Source organism: Pleurodeles waltl, chromosome 6 (assembly GCF_031143425.1).
Source record: "Pleurodeles waltl isolate 20211129_DDA chromosome 6, aPleWal1.hap1.20221129, whole genome shotgun sequence".
In the NCBI taxonomy this organism is placed as follows: domain Eukaryota; kingdom Metazoa; phylum Chordata; class Amphibia; order Caudata; family Salamandridae; genus Pleurodeles; species Pleurodeles waltl.
The window spans coordinates 625,668,895-625,685,571 of record NC_090445.1 but is presented as its reverse complement, the minus strand read 5'-3'; positions in this window follow the sequence as shown (position 1 = coordinate 625,685,571).

The window sequence follows — 16,677 nt, the reverse complement described above, 5'->3', positions numbered from 1 at the left end:
CCTACCTGCATGCTATCACACACCCCCACCCTCACACCCTCCCCTATCACTCCAAATCCTCACCTATCTACCCATGACACCAACCACCCATCCCAACCCCAAAACCTGCATGACCTAACTAAGCATGGATACCCATCACTAAAGCATGCCCACTGCACAGACCCACAACACCCCACAACTATCACGACACAAGCCCCCACACAGGAATGCCTGCACTGGGGTACACGCACACCCAAACATTGCACATCAAGAAACACACACATGCAATAATCATGTACTCATACCCCCGCAGGAACCCGAAGGAACGTCACCACACCAGAGGGTCAAGACAACACCACTCCACCCCCAGAAGAGGCCCACAGTGACGACAGCAGCTCTGCCCCACTGGATCTTGATGACCAGCCCGGACCATCGTGGGCCTCAGGACAGTCGGTTCCCCTTGCCCAGCCACAGCCCAACACCGAACTGCCACCCTCTGGGAACACCAGCACAGCACCCACCCAGCGGGCCCAAACCTCCCTACCCAGGACAGGTCAATCAGCGGTGTGTCCACCACTACAGGGCACCCAGGCGACCCACCACCCCAACAGCAACAGGGACCTGGGGGCAGTGGTAGTGGGCACACGGTCCAGGGGACGGAGGCACAGGAACACAGGGGAACTGGGAGGGCGGCTGCCTGACCTCTAAACTGGGACAATGGGATTGTGGGGTAACAGCGCTGGCGTTGGACACCGTCGCGGTAGGCGGTTGTAGAGCGCGGCGCAGTGCTGCATTGGTTAACATTGGACCCTATGGGTCCCAGGAGCCAATGAACAGGTGCACCGCCGGTGATGATGCGCACCGCCGCGGACATCACCACTGCGGACGTCACCACCATTTTCTATCTCTTCAATCACTAGATACCTGACCTTCGACAGGAGAGGACCTACACTGCTAGTGCTGCTGTGACCTCGGTCTGGAAGCGACGATGGCTGCTGCGTCTGGGTAAAGGGCCCCTGCCTTCACTGCACAGGAGTTGGAGAAACTTGTGGATGGGGTCCTCCCCCAGTACAAGCTACTCTACGGTCCTCCAGACCAACAGGTTAGTACACAGGGAGCACGTTGGATGGGCTAGGCCTGGGTGGAGAGGGCTGGGTGGATGAGGGAAGGGGGCAGAGTACATAGAACAGTTATGCATGGGGATGAATAGGCCACAGGGATAGAGTTGGGAGGGGTCCAATCACAACGACGGTGCAGTAGGTAATGACTGTCCTCTTTCCTTGTGCATGTCATGTAGGTCAGCGCCCACCAGAAGAGGGACATTTGGCGTGCCATCGCTAAGGAAGTCCGGACCCTGGGGGCCCACCAGAGACGGGGCACCCACTGCCATAGGAGATGGGAGGACATTCGCCGCTGCAGCAAGAAGACGGCGGAGGCTCAGCTGGGGATGGCCTCCCAACGTGGGAGGGGTGCCCGTCTCACCATGACCCCCCTGATGTTCCGGATCCTGGCGGTGGCCTACCCGGAGTTGGATGGGCGCTTAAGGACATCACAGCAGACACAAGGGGGTGAGTACTACCTCATCATATGGACTTTGCGTGCAGTGGAGGTGTCTGGGTGGGGGAGGTGGGCTGTGGGTGTCCCTAGGCCAGGGCGAGTTAGGTAGGCAAGGCCCCTCCGTTATGTAGGCCATGTGGCACTCTACCCCAGCTCAAAACAGAGGGAAGTTGATGTATAGTTGCCCCTTTGCCATCCATGTGGGCAGATTACTACCATTGCCATGTAGGCCATATCCCAGAAATAGCATGTGCAGAGGTCAGGAGCACGGCGTAATGCATGGGGCTGCCGCGTCTGTCTTGTCCGCCAACGGTAGCGGTATGCCATGCACTAAAATGCTCTTTCTTCTGTCTCCCCCCTTTTCCTGCTCTCCCTGTCCTTTTGTACATCAGCATCAACAGGCGGAGGTACAGTGGCACCGGAGCACGAGGGAGCTGCATCCCACATGGCCATGGAGGGCCACACCACAGACTCTGAATTCACCAGTGAGACGGAGGGCGAGGGGAGCTTCACGTCGGCCACCAGATCACCAACCAGCAACACGGACTCGTCCGCCGATGGGAGCTCCCCTGTGGTGGTGGCACCATCTGTGCACCCCACTTCTACAGGTACAGCTGCCACCTCCCCTACCAGCACCGCCCTCCCAGCAGCCCCTCAGCGTTTGTCCCGTGCCCACTCACCCAGGAGGGTGGGCATCACCTTCGCCCCAGGCACCTCAGGCCCTGCCCCAGTCACCCCTGCTGCCCTCAGTGAGGAGGTCATTGACCTCCTCAGGTCACTCACTGTTGGGCAGTCTACCATTGTGAATGCCATCCAGGGTGTAGAAAGAGAGTTGAAACACGGTAATGCATTCCTGGAAGGCATTCATTCTGGTCAGGCTGTCCTTCAGCGAACCCTGCAATCTCTGGCTTCAGCACTGATGGCAGCCATTGTCCCTGTGTCCAGCCTCCCCCCTCCAACCTCCTCCACCCAGACCCAATCCCCTGTACCCCAGCCCATCCCAAGCACACCTACAGACCAGCAGGCACACAAGTCAACACCCAAAAGTAGCTCAAGCAAACATAGGCACTACACACACCACAGGCACTCACACAAGCATCACACCCATACAGACACAGCAACATCCACTGTCTCCACTGTGTCCCCCTCCTCCTCTTCTCCCTCCTCCCTCCCAGTCTCGTATACACACACACCTGCATGCACCACATCTACAGGCACTAGGACTCTCACCAGAACACCCAGCACCACAAGCCGTTCACCTGCACTCACCACCTCCACTGCCATTTACACATCCCCTGTGTCCTCTCCCAGTGTGTCTGTGACGCCCCCTCACAAAGTACACAAACGCCGGCAATCACTCACCCAACATCCATCCACCTCACGACAGCCTCCAGTACCTGCACCTGCACCCAAAACACCTAAAGTGACACCTCCTACAACCACCTCCTCTACCCCCACTCCCAAACCCCCTCCAACTACCCATCCCAGTGTCCGTCAGAAACTGTCCCTCTGTCAAATTGACCTGCTTGCCCCCACCCCCCCTTCCAGTTTATCAGTCCTGTCGTAGCGCCTCTGCCAAAAAGCCTCCAGTACCAGTGGTGCGTGTTCCAGGTTTTTGGAGTGCACCGTCCACCAGGGCAGGCAGTAGGACCCGGAGCCAAGGCACTGTCAGCCCACCCCCTGTAAAGGCACCGAAATTGGAGAGTGGACGACGGGACCGTGTCAAGACTCCTGGTGGGACAACAAGTGGAATGGGATCGAAGGCGATTGGTGAGTCCGCTGTAACTCCAAAGAAGGTGGGGAAGGTTCCGAGGAAGTCTGCCCAGCCTGTTGTGAGTGTCACGGCGGAGAAGTGCGCCATCATTTCCGGCGGTCCAGACACAACCGCCAGCACCGTCGTTACTGGTCAGGAGACCACCACCAGAGTCAGTGCCCAGGAGGGCCCAAGTATCGTTACTGGTCAGGAGACCACCGCCAGAGACAGTGCACAGGAGGGCCCAAGTATCGTTACTGGTCAGTGCCCAAGAGGGCCCAAGTATCGTCACTGGTCAGGACACCACCGCCAGAGTCAGTGCCCAGGAGGGCCCAAGTATCGTCACTGGTCAGGAGACCACCGCCAGAGTCAGTGCCCAGGAGGGCCCAAGTATCGTTACTGGTCAGGAGACCACCGCCAGAGTCAGTGCCCAGGAGGGCCTGAGTATCGTCACTGGTCAGGAGACCACCACCGGAGTCAGTGCCCAGGAGGGACCAGGATCCCACAGCCCCGCTGGGCGATGATGGAACATCATGCCACACCCCAATGTACAGTGTGGAGTTCGTCATGCCACACCCCAATGTCCAGTGTGGTGTTCGTCATGCCACACCCCAATGTCCAGTGTGGAGTTCGTCATGCCACACACCAATGTAAGTATCTGAACCGCCATCTCAGGCTACCGCTGAACAGTCCATAGCCAGCCATGGCAAAGCACCGCTAAACAAGGCCAAGACCGCCATGGTGAAGACCGCTGAACAGTCCATAGCCAGCCATGGCAAAGCACCGCTGAACAAGACCAAGACAGCCATGGTGAAGAGCGCTGAACAGTCTATAGCCAGCCATGGCAAAGCGCTACTGAACAAGGCCAAGACCGCCATGGTGAAGACCGCTGAACAGTCCATAGCCAGCCATGGCAAAGCACCGCTGAACAAGGCCAAGACCGCCATGGTGAAGACCGCTGAACAGTCCGCTGAACAAGGCCAAGACCGCCATGGTGAAGACCGCTGAACAGTCCATAGCCAGACATGGCAAAGCACCGCTGATCAGGGCAAACAGCGTGTGGGTATGAATAGGCCGCCACATCAGGCATCCTTCTCCCATGTGCAGCTGGGACAGTGACAGCACAGGAACTTTCACAGGGAGACTCATCCAGTCTGGCCACCAGTCCCACCCTGTACCAGTTGAGAACTGTATCTACTTGCGTCAATGTGGCTTTGCCCTCCCCAGGATGGTCCAGTGGGCAACCCACCCACTGTGTAGACTTGAGAGACTGTGGCTTTGCACTCCCCAGGATGGCACAGTGGGCAAGCCACCCACTGTAGAGACTTGAGAGACTGTGGCTTTGCACTCCCCAGGATGGCACAGTGGGCAAGCCACCCACTGTAGAGACTTTAGAGACTGTGGCTTTGCACTCCCCAGGATGGCACAGTGGGCAAGCCACCCACTGTAGAGACTTGAGAGACTGTGGCTTTTCACTCCCCAGGATGGTCCAGTGGGCAACCCACCCACTGTAAAGACTTGAGAGACTGTGGCTTTGCACTCCCCAGGATACATCAATGGGCATGGAGCCCCGTCGTGGATCTGGCTTTGCAGTCATGTGGCTGAGGTGCCCCCCCTTCCTTCCCCCTGAGGTGCCTGTAGTGTTTCAATCTGATGCCCCGGCAGTGTTCTCTCGGATTTTGGTCAGGTATCTATTGTGGGCCTCGCCCATGCATTTTTGGACTGTTGGTGCACGGACATTGTTGTGTACATATCTGCACTACTTCTTGTATTGTATATATAAATATGACAGATTTCGAGATATGATTCAGTATATTTTTATATGACATGTATATTGGCACATTACAATATTTGAACGGATCTCGCTTTGTCTTTGCATTCTTCCGGAGGGATTGTGGGTAGTTAATGTGATATTTTTGACTGCATTGGTGTGTGTGTTGTAATATGCGATGGTGGGGGTGGGGGTGTTTGGTGGGTGTCCCCCTAACTTTTGCTTCCCCCCTCCCCCGTGTCGTAGATGCAGTACTCACCGGTATGTTCTGCGCCTACATCGCTGTTGTTCGTAGAGGAGCAGAAAGACAAGGGCAGGTAGTATTTGGAGTTCCGGCTCCATGGAGTCGTCGTTCCTCGTGGAGTGTGTTGAGGTGAGCGTTTTCCCATAGCAAAGGCTGTTTCCGCCGTGTTTTTATCCACGGTGAATCCGCCCCGGAAAAGGTGGCGGATTGGTGTGTTGTAATAGTGTGGGCGGTACATTGTCTCCCGCCTGTCTGTTGGCGGTGACCGCCACGCTGTTTGTCTGTACCGCCGTGGCGGGCGAAGTGTTAAAGTGGCTGTCTTTGTTGGCGGTTACCGCCAGGGTCGTAATTCCCTTTTTTTTTCGCCGGCCTGTTTGCGGTATTACCCCACCTTTTACACCGTCCGCCAGGGTTGTAATGACCACCATAATCCTTTACAATTGCCTCAACCTGTCTATCCAGGCCCAGCCACCAATAGCATTCTGTGACACTAGATTTGGTTAAGTTCCTGCCCAAATGTTCCTCATGGGCTAAATTGATAAATCTCTCATACAACCCAACTGGAGGAACCAACCTATCACCTCTGTACAGAACATTTCCAACAATCCTCAATTCATCTTTGACATTCCAAAATGCTTTAACACTATCTGGACAGTTGTATAAATCAGGCCAACCCTTCACAACATATTCTGAAAGAAGTATACGAACTGTGTCCCATTCACATTCTGACTCCCATCCTTCTTTATCAATAGCTGGTTCCTTGACCCACAAAATTGGAATCTGATCATTTGTAGTATCGTCCTTCAAAGGTAACCTAGAAAGGAAATCTGCAGGAATGTTTTTCTTCCCTAGGAAATATTCCACATGGAAATTATATTCCATTAGGTCTTCTACCCAACGTTTGATATGAGGAGTCGTATTCTCTATATGAGGACACGAAAACATCTGCACCAAAGGTCTGTGATCACTTCTAATTACAAACGGTAATGCCCAAAGGTAGTACTTAAAATGGTTAATAGCCCAATTGCATGCAAAAGCTTCTCGCTCTATTACCGAGTAGTGTGTTTCTGCCTCTCTAAGAGAACGAGAGGCAAAAGCCACTACTCTCTCTTCACCATCAACCAACTGTGAGAGGACTGCACCCAAACCCTTCAGGCTAGCATCTGTGGACAACAAGGTTTTCCTTCTGTTATCAAAATGGCTCAGTGTAGGCATCTCTCCAATTTTGGATTTCACAATGTTAAAAGCCTCTTCACACTCCGAAGACCACACAAAATCCACACCTTTCTTCAGCATGGCTCTTAAAGGTTGAACTACACTCGCAAAATTTCTAATAAATTTCGAGTAGTGTTCCGCTAGACCAAGAAATGAGCGCACTTGATCTCTGTCAGAAGGAGTGGGCATTGATATGATAGACTTAGCCAGCGTCACTTTAGGCTTGATACCATCGCCAGAAATGGTGTGCCCCAGATAGGAAACTGTGCCAACCTTGAATTTGCACTTTTCCTTCTTTAAAGTTAACCCTTTTTCTTTTAATCTCCTCAAAACTGCTCTGGGAGCAACGTCATGCTCCTCTTCATCCTCACCAGATATTAGCATATCATCTTGAAAGAATAGGACAGAACTCAAACCCTTAAGCACTTCTTTCATCACTCTTTGAAAACACGCAGCAGCCGACGCTGTCATACCCAGGCCCTCCTGTGTGATGGCTGTCTGGAAAGTATGCAAAAAAGTGGAACTGTCACTCTGCCCCAGACGTGGAATGGAGTCAGTCTGCAAAGCACTAGAGTTATAAGAACAGAGAAATGCCCAGGAGTGGCATTTCTAAAATAGTAAAATCCACCTAAGCAGGATTTCTCACTAGCATTCCAAACGTATCAAAAATGCCCAGATCAGAAATTACCACTTAGACATATATAAGGGGATTCCCATTGCAACCCTATGAGAAGAGCAGCACTCACAGCAGTGAGAAACAAAATAGGCTTTGTCAATACAAGGACATGTAACGCATAAAAATATATGTCCTAACTTTAACATACATAGCACCCTGCCCACCGGGGTGTCTAGAGCCTACCTTATTGGTGACGTATGTGTAGTAAAAAGGGAGTTTATAGTTTGACTTGCCAAGTTAATATGGCAGTAAATTGTTCATGCAGACACTGCAGTGGCAGGCCTGGGACACGTTTGAAAGGCTAATTCTGTGAGTGGCACAATCAGCACTGCAGGCCCTCTATTAGCATTTAATTTACAGGCCCTGTGTATGTGTTATACCACTTTACAAGGGACTTACAGTACAGGTCAATTAAATAAGCCAAACAGGTATAAACCAATTATACCAAGTTTTAAGGGAGAGGGCAAAGGCACTTTAATACTGATTAGCAGTGATAAAGTGCCCAGAGTCCAACAGCCAACAAAAAGAGGATCAGCAAAATAGGAGGAAAACGTTTGCAGATAACCCTGCAGAAAGGGTCATTTCCAACAAACTGTATATGAAAACTGCCCTAGCTTCAGGTAATTAGCAGTATTCTTTGCAATCTATAATGACAAGTGTCATTAAGAGCATTACTGTTGGTAAATGCATTTTATACAAGGTTTAGTGAGACAGAAGCTGTTTGTAGAGATGCATGTTTGGCATTCCTCTATTAATATTGTTTTTGAAAGTTAGACTTTAGAATGAGGAGAGATAACACCAAGTATTGGATGCTGTGTTATAAAATTAAGGGGTTGATTTAAGAGCCCCTAGAACCTCCTTGCGCCACATTAGCATAATTTGTTTTGTACACTAATGTGGCCCAACGAGGCCAAAATCAACGCCCCAAATTTACAAAGTGGTGCAATGCATGTATTGAGTCCCTTTATAACCCTTTGCGCTATATTATACCTGCACCAGGCATAATATATGCAAAGGTGGCATTCCCCCTTTAGGGAGGCTGAAAAAATGGCTTAAAGAAATCTAAAAGATTTCTTTGCATCATTTATTTTAGCACTTTTAACGCCTGCTCAGAGCAGGCATTAAAAGGAGGCATACATTGTTTTCAATGGGCTTTGCAGGATTAGCAGCAACATTTTTTATGCTAATCCTGCAAAGCTCCGAACTAGCGTAAAAAATGTTGACGCTAGTTCACTAAACTACCTCCATGGTGCTCCGTATCTTAGATACGGCACACCTATGGTGGTGTTAGGGGGCGCTAGAGGGTGCAAGAAAAGTTGCTCTGCACTGGGTGCAGAACTACTTTTTTTCAATCAGGGCCACAATGTTCAAACTGTCTGTAGTTTTAAGAAAAAGAGGCAGTGCTCCTGAAATTATCAAATGAATCATCTGCAATGTTAATACAAGGCCTAGTGTTTTTATGAACTTTAAAGTGCACAAATATGACTCTGTGAGCTGTTTGAGTGGAGATATTGCCCTTGCCAGAGTAAAACACTGTTCTCATTGTTAGGAAAGGTGTGTGAAGATGAATATGCTACTCTTCAAATTGTTATGGAACCATGTTTAAAGGCATGTTATAAATTCATAGTGAAAAAAAATCAGTGTTTGAGGCTGTCGAAGTTGTTAACACTAAGGAATATGACGTTCAGGGTGCAGTACATATACAACTGAGATTGCGGGTGAAAGAGGTCTTTAGAGAATGTAGTGATCTATCATCGTAATCAATTATCAGTATGTAACTTTATATTTTTTTATTAGTCTGTTTTTTTAGAGAGAAAATGGAAAACAGAGGCTCTGAAAAACAGAAGTATCATGTTACATAATATATGACAGAGCAAAAAAAGAAAGATGGAACTGTACCTGTGTGGAAAGTGAGAAAAAAATGAATTGCACAAATGATGCTGTATTACTGCCTTAGATGACATTTGTGCAATTGGAGAAGCTTGTTTTGTGTTGCTCTGTTTTTAATGACACAATGTTCTGCTTACTTATGCAGCAAAAAAGTGCTTTATATATATAAGCAGGGTGATCTGCTTGAGCAGTGTGCACCTGGGGAGAAGTTGTATTTGTTAGTTGAAAGAATGTGTAGGTAGCTGAAGTGTAGTTTGGCTGCATGAACTAAGTTTGTCCTAGATATCCTTTTAGAATTACTGCATCTACAATACTTCTACACTCCTGTAAAGGATGTAACACACTGGTTGTTTCTAGTTTCCCGGCTCAACTCCTTTTTGTATATTTATTTCAACAGCCTGTTTTGCCACCTAGTCTGAGAGAAAAAGTCTATTAAATAAGATACTGTTTGGCAGGCTAAAATGGCTGAAACAAAGGAAAAGAAGATATAAGTACACCAAAATCCAGTAGGTATATGAAGCACAAGGGGAGGAGATATTAGTGCCTAGTAATGAGAGCGATAATTTTTTTTTAATAGTTTGTAAAGTTTGTTGTTTTGTTTTCTATTGTTGTTGTTGTAGTTTGCTAATGTTGTTATTGTTTGTTATGTTAATAAACTGTATTTGTAGTAAATGTTTAAAGTTACTACTGATTTTTTCTGTAATAGCTTTCAAAGATTAGAAAATTATTACAGCCTTCTAATGTTGACTTAAATTGGTAGTTCCTTCTCCAAGAGCTGTAACTGTTCTGCTGCATGTATATGTATGATTAAGGTACTATTGAGAGATTAGTGCATCTTCCCACTGTAGAATAAAGATTTTTATACAAGAAGCAGATTTTTTGCACAGAGATGAATGCATTCCTATATTATACTATGCACTCCTGTGTTCTGGTGGAGAGGGGAACCAGCCACAATACAGGTGTTTCCCTGACTATACATGTGTTCCAACGCATGTGTCATTAACACCCATAGCCTTTACTATGTATATCATTACAACAAATTATCTTGTAATGGTATGCATGGTAAAAGCTATGCAAGGTAATGCTGATGAAGGCTATCGGCGTCGTTAAAGGATCTTTCTGTTTCTTCAGAACGGGCTGTGCCGCACTTTAGGAGTAAGGTAAGGGGGATTGGGGCTGGATGTTGGGGGATACTATTTTAAGGAGGGGGCAGGGGTGTGGGCTTAGGTATTGGGGGGACAGTTTTCAAGCTTAGGGTGGGGGGCACAATCAGTTTAGTGCAATGCCGTGGGGTGGGGTTTGGGGTGTTGGCTACTGTTTTGGGGGGTGGTTAGGTGTTAGGACGGGGGCAGTTTTCAGACTTAGGACTGGGAGCACCATCAGTTTAGTGCTATGTCCACAGGGATTGGGGTGGAGTAGTACTGTTTTAGGAAGGGGTGGGGTTACGTTTTAGGGCGGGAGACGGTTTCCGGGCTTAGGGCAGGGGTCACCATCAGTTTAGTGCTATGTCAGTGGGGTTAGGATGGGAACTGTTTTAGGGAGGGGACAGGGGTTAGAGGTTAGGTTTTAGGATGGGGACGGTTTTCAGGCTTAGGGTGAGGGTGGGCGTGGGGTGACAATTTTAGGACTTAAGGATGGGGATAGGGCTGTACTAATTTAGAGTTCTGGGGGTGTGTCACACTGGGACCTTTACCACACATATGCCTTTGAGACACCTTCTTTTACAATGTAATCTATGTTTTAGGCATGCATGGTAAAGGATATGGGTAGTAATGGCATTGTCGTTGTAATGCTTGCATGGTAACGACGTGCGTTGCAACAGAATATGTAATTCCATCATGCAACCACTGGCGAGGGCATTTCTTTTGCACATCTTAGTACATATACTTGTCACTGCGGAGAGAAGTTTCAGTGCAGAGCTCTGTCTTTGTGCACACTATACTACATATGCCTGCCCCCATAAGGACATGTCTGAGTGAGGAGAATGTGCACACTGCTTGTCCAAGACACGCTTGTCAACAGAGAGGATACTGCATTTTACACTCTACTAATGACATTCATTATCCTGAAGAGAGGTATGAGCAGAGACAGCAGTCACGACCCAAAGCATATTTTGCACATGTGTTACTCTGAGGAGATGTCTCAGCTGAGAGGGTAGTCGGTTTTCACATCATAGTCTCTCTAGCTGTTGTACAAGATATACGTATGAGCGTACAGGTAATTTCAAATCCATACTTGCACTTTGTGCATGATTGAGAGAGGTGTGACCACAAAGGTAAGCTACTTTTCACACCCTAATTTGCGCAAGTATTATCCAAGAGACACATCCCAGGAGAGAGATCAGTCTCTCTACGATCTATACTATGCAGAATTATCATGCAAGAGACTTGTCTCTGGAAACAGGGCTGTTTCTCCCCAGAGCCTGATAGGCATACCTGTCAGTATGAGAAGAAGTATAAGTAGAGAGATACATTTCTCTCAAACCATACTTGAGACCCCTTTTACCCTGGTAAGATGTGTTTGCAGAGAGACAACTTCCTTTCCAGACATCACTACATATCACCTTTGTTCTAAGGAGAGGTATGAGGACAGACGCCACCGGTTCACTACACCGCACTGTATATGCAAGTTGTCCTGGAGATAGGTGTTAATGCAGAAGACACAGTTTCCCTACATACTATTTTATATGCTACTGTCATGCTGGGGAGAGCTGTGAGTGGACTGGGAAATCCATTCCCACACACTAATGAATATGGTTACTTCCCTGTGGAGCAGTGTCAGCTAGCACTTGTGGAATAGTTGGGTCTCACAGGTGAGGTGAGTAAAATGCCCACCCTACTATGCATACTACTGAGCATGGGAAAGGTGTGAAAGGAGAGGCAGTGTCTCTTTACACCTTTCTGTACACAGTAGTTATCTTAATGCAAGGTCTCAGTGAAGAGGCCAATCTCTCCCCATAGTCTAGTAGTGGGGACTATAAAGGGTAATTATTGTAACAAAGGTAAATGTAACATTTTTATCTTGTGGGATTGCAGAAATAAAGTGGAGGGGTAGCAAAAATCTGGCGCATATAAATTATACCTATTACAACAGGATATGTTCAGTGAAAAAGTACGGTTTTGCAAGATGCTCATGAACTCCTCCGCAGTGGACTTGAGGACTGTTTGCCTGAATGTCATGAGAGGCTTACAGGAGCATTGTGGCTCTCTTGAGTGTCTAATGAGAGTCATCAAGAAGCAAAAAAGGATACAAAGTATAAACAACATACAAAATGAAAGTATAGGGTAGCTCTAGAAAGACAATTTTTCAAGTCAAATTTTGAACAACTGTATTTTTTGTGTTTTTTAACATTTTTAACTTGTTTGTATTTTTTTTAAAAGGGGATAGAACAAAAATGGAACTCGGAGTGAAAAAATAAAGAGAAGAAAAATGTAGGCCAACGTTTTTTAAAACTACTGCTGAGGTGGGCATTTATGATCCTGGATGAGAATGTCCTGTGGAGCCCTGCTTGCCTCAGATGAATAAATTATATGCAGGGTTCTTTTCAGGTTGAGCGGTGAGTACCTAGGCAGGCACAGAGTCACCAGGTTAAAAAGATGTGGACCCCTCTGATGAGTTATCAAGTTCTGCAGCATGGGCCAACTCAGCCCGAGCAAGGCATTCAGGGTGCATAATCCTCAAATGTCTCCACATCCTAGTGGTAATCATGGAATATTGCTTGTTCTGGCTGCCCCTACTGAACTCCTTTTTGCATATCTGACAAATTACTTTTTTGGCAGGTACTTTCTTCCACCAGGCCTCATCTGAAAAGAAACTGCCAGACATACAACTCCTTGGGTGACTAAGGTGGCTCACTTGCAGGAACAGGAGTAGGGTTCCCATCTGAATCAGAGGATGACATCCTGATCACAGAAATTCAGCAGAGTCAGAGAGGTAGCCAAAAAAGTATAAACACAGAAAACCCCACTAGGCAGATGATGCAAGAAGGAAAGAAGGAAAGCACTAATTATAACCTGTGGCTCCGCCATGCACTGCTTATGATCTCACATATGACATCACTTTTGACATATTCCATGAAATAACTTATTACATAACTAATGACCTCAAATATTGGCAATAGAGTAAATGTAACTACATAAAATGAGACCAGAACACCAGAAATCCAATCAGTAGTAACGGAGATATCCAGTTTTAAAGTTGTAGGTATATATAGCACCTAAAACCACACTGGCGGTCATCTGGTTGCATTAGACCAGGGGAAAGTCAAAAGTTTGGCCCACTGCAATGGAGCTTGGGTCAGAAACAGGACCAGGTTAATCCAGCTGAAAATTTCTTTCTGAGTTAGTCGCATAGAGATTCATTCATAGTGGAAGAGGCCATGAAGAGCTGGGAAAGTGTTGTAGATGATTGTCTCTGTAGCATGAAGAGCTGGTTGGTCATTGCGGGCTGTCATTGCAGTAGCATGAAGTGCACATCTTAAGTGGACGGTCATCGTTGGCATTGTCTGTAGCTTGAAAAGCAAGTCTGACAGGAGTTTTGCATTGGCAGTCATTGTTTGTTCGCGGTTACAAGGAGCCCAAACTTGAGGATTTCACCTTCACAATTCAGGAGTAGTGCACTCTGATGCCAGATAAGTGTCCAGGATGTGGAGAGGCACCTCTTGGGGATCAAGAAATCACTCCAGCGGAGGCCGGGTCAGGGAGATCCACTGTAGTCAGGTCAGCTGGGCAGATGCAGGGAGGCTTCTGGAGCATGTTGTGTTCCTTTAGCTCACAAAGGAGGTCAGCCAACTGACCCTTGTTGGTTGTCCCTCAGGCTAGCCTGGGTTTAGGGTAAGATGGTCAGTCTTTTTTCTTAGACATCAAGACAGTTCCGAAGTAGCTGGTTAGTCCTCTGGCAGCATGGCGGTTCTTCTTCAGTAATATCCACAGATACAGGAGTGTTCTGAAGAATGATTCTAGAGGTCCAATATTTATACCAGGTGCAGGCCTTTGTGTGGGGGAATTACCTGTCCTACACCCACATTGGGTTTTGTAAGTTTCTTCCCCTCTCCCTGCCAAGGTTCCAAACTGTCTAAGGGTGAAAAAAAGCAGACAAGTGCTGTGTCAGATTCCTTTGTGGGTGCAAGACGTAAAACCCTTTGTAATGTAAGTAAGGGTGGGTACAGTTCCACCCCTAGCCAATTTGCCAGGATGGTCTATCCTGTCCACACCTAAGCCCCCTTTGTAACACTGTTTGGAAGGAATACACAAATCCCCATAGCAGAGCCATTGACAGTCGTGAGCCAGGACACTGGCAGAAGGCACAAATGGTTGGGATGAGAAATTGCCATGTGCCTAAGTGTGGCATTTTCAGAACTGTGACCTAAAATATGACTTTACCTTTAAAGATGATCTTCAATTACAATTCATTTGAGTATAAAGACCACAGATCAGATGTATCAAGCATTTTTCTAGGGCGCAAACAGCCCATTTTGCAGAATTGAGCCATTTGCGACCCGAAAAATGCATTTTGGTATGTATTAATCCTAAATTGCAATTCAGTAATATGTTAGTGTATCACACTTTGGAACTGTGAAAACATAACGATTCGGTATTTGGAGGGGATGTGTTTAGGGTGTCCCTTCCTAATACAGAATCACAGTGGTATGTAAGAATCTTTTGTGACCAAAATTTAATCGAAAAATATACTCATTTTACTATCTACTTCAAGTAGTTGGTTACCCATTCGCAAATGGGAAGGTGTCCCTAAGATCCTCTTCCCCTTTGTGAATGTTTGTAAAACCATTTTTTAAGGGCATGCAGTGGTCCCACAGACCACTGTCTACATTTAAAAAATGAAAAGAAAACTTTCCATTTTTCTTTTTAAACACATCCCATTTTCCTTTAAGGAAAACAGGGTGTGTTTAAAAAACAATTTAGATTGCTTTTTAAAAAGCAATCAGAGACATGGTGTTCTGCTGTGCCGGACAGGCCACCATACCTCTGATGGCCGTGATTCTTAATGGGTTGCAAATTGCCACTTACCTCATTAATATTCATGAGGTAGGTCTGTTTGCGACACACTAGGAAATACTAATGAAACTCAAAGGAGTTCCATACATTAGGAATACCGATTTCCTAATTGTGATTCAGAGAGAATCACAACTAGGAAATTGGTATTTTCATTGTTAGTACATCTGGCCCCAAATCTTTAATTGCTCCCAATCTAAAGTCATCACTTATTAAACATAAAAAGGTAACCCAGTGTTAGTAAATGGGACAGATGGCCCTACATCAGTGAAAAACTACTTTTCTCTATCAGGACATGTAAGCCATAAGTACACATTCCCTACTTCTTAAATACAATGCACCCTGTTTTACGAGCCTTCAGGGCCTAATTTAGGGGTGACATATAAGTGTTAAAAAGGAAGGATTAAGCTTGGCAAAAGGTTTAAAACTTCAATACAAACTAAATTGGCTGACCTGAGAAACATTTTAAAGGCTACTTTAGTATGTGGCACAATGAGTGCTACAGACCCACTAGGTCATTTAATTTTATGGGCCCTGGCTACAGGTACTATAATTTATTGGGGTCTAAAAGTACATTAAGGGGGTGATTCCGAGACTGGCGGGCGGCGGAGGCCGCCCGCCAGTCTACCCCCGACAAAATACCGCTCTGCGGTCGCAAGACCGCGGAGGGTATTTTGAGATTTGCCCTGGGCTGGCGGGCGGCTGCCAAAAGGCCGCCCGCCAGCCCAGGGCAAATCTACCTTCCCACGAGGACGCCGGCTCCGAATGGAGCCGGCGTAGTGGGAAGGTGCGACGGGTGCTGTTGCACCCGTCGCGTATTTCAGTGTCTGCTTTGCAGACACTGAAATACTTTGTGGGGCCCTCTTACGGGGGCCCCTGCAGTGCCCATGCCATTGGCATGGGCACTGCAGGGGCCCCCATGGGCCCCGCGGCACCCCCTACCGCCATCCTGTTCCTGGCGGGAGACCCGCCAGGAACAGGATGGCGGTAGGGGGTGTCAGAATCCCCATTGCTGCGGAGCGCGCTCCGCAGCCATGGAGGATTCTCCCGAGCAGCGGAAAGTCGGCGGGAGACCGCCGACTTTCCGTTTCTGACCGCGGCTGAACCGCCGCGGTCAGAATGCTCGAGGGAGCACCGCCAGCCTGTTGACGGTGCTCCCGTGGTCGGTGACCCCCTAAATGTGCTAATAAGGTGTAGTCCAATTTTACCATATTTGAAGGGGAGAACACTTTAGGACTGGTTAGCAGTGATCAAGTACTCCTTGTCCAGTTTTCCAAAAAAACAAATTCAGTGAAACAGGAAGAGTGAAGGCAAAAGGTTGGAGGAATACCACACCATAGATGTCAGGTCTTAAAAATGCCACCTCCACTCTATTATAAAATGACAAACATCCAACCTCACAAAAAGTTGACATTGTCTACACCAACCAGACTGCAAGACTTAGCCCTAGTGTAAATCTCTTGCCCAAGAGAAAAATTGCAGGATGGAGCATGAATACTTGGAGCCAAACCATAATAGTTTACTCTCCTGAAGTGGACACTTATGGTACTGAAAGGAAAGCTCTCTGAAACAAAGTGACCA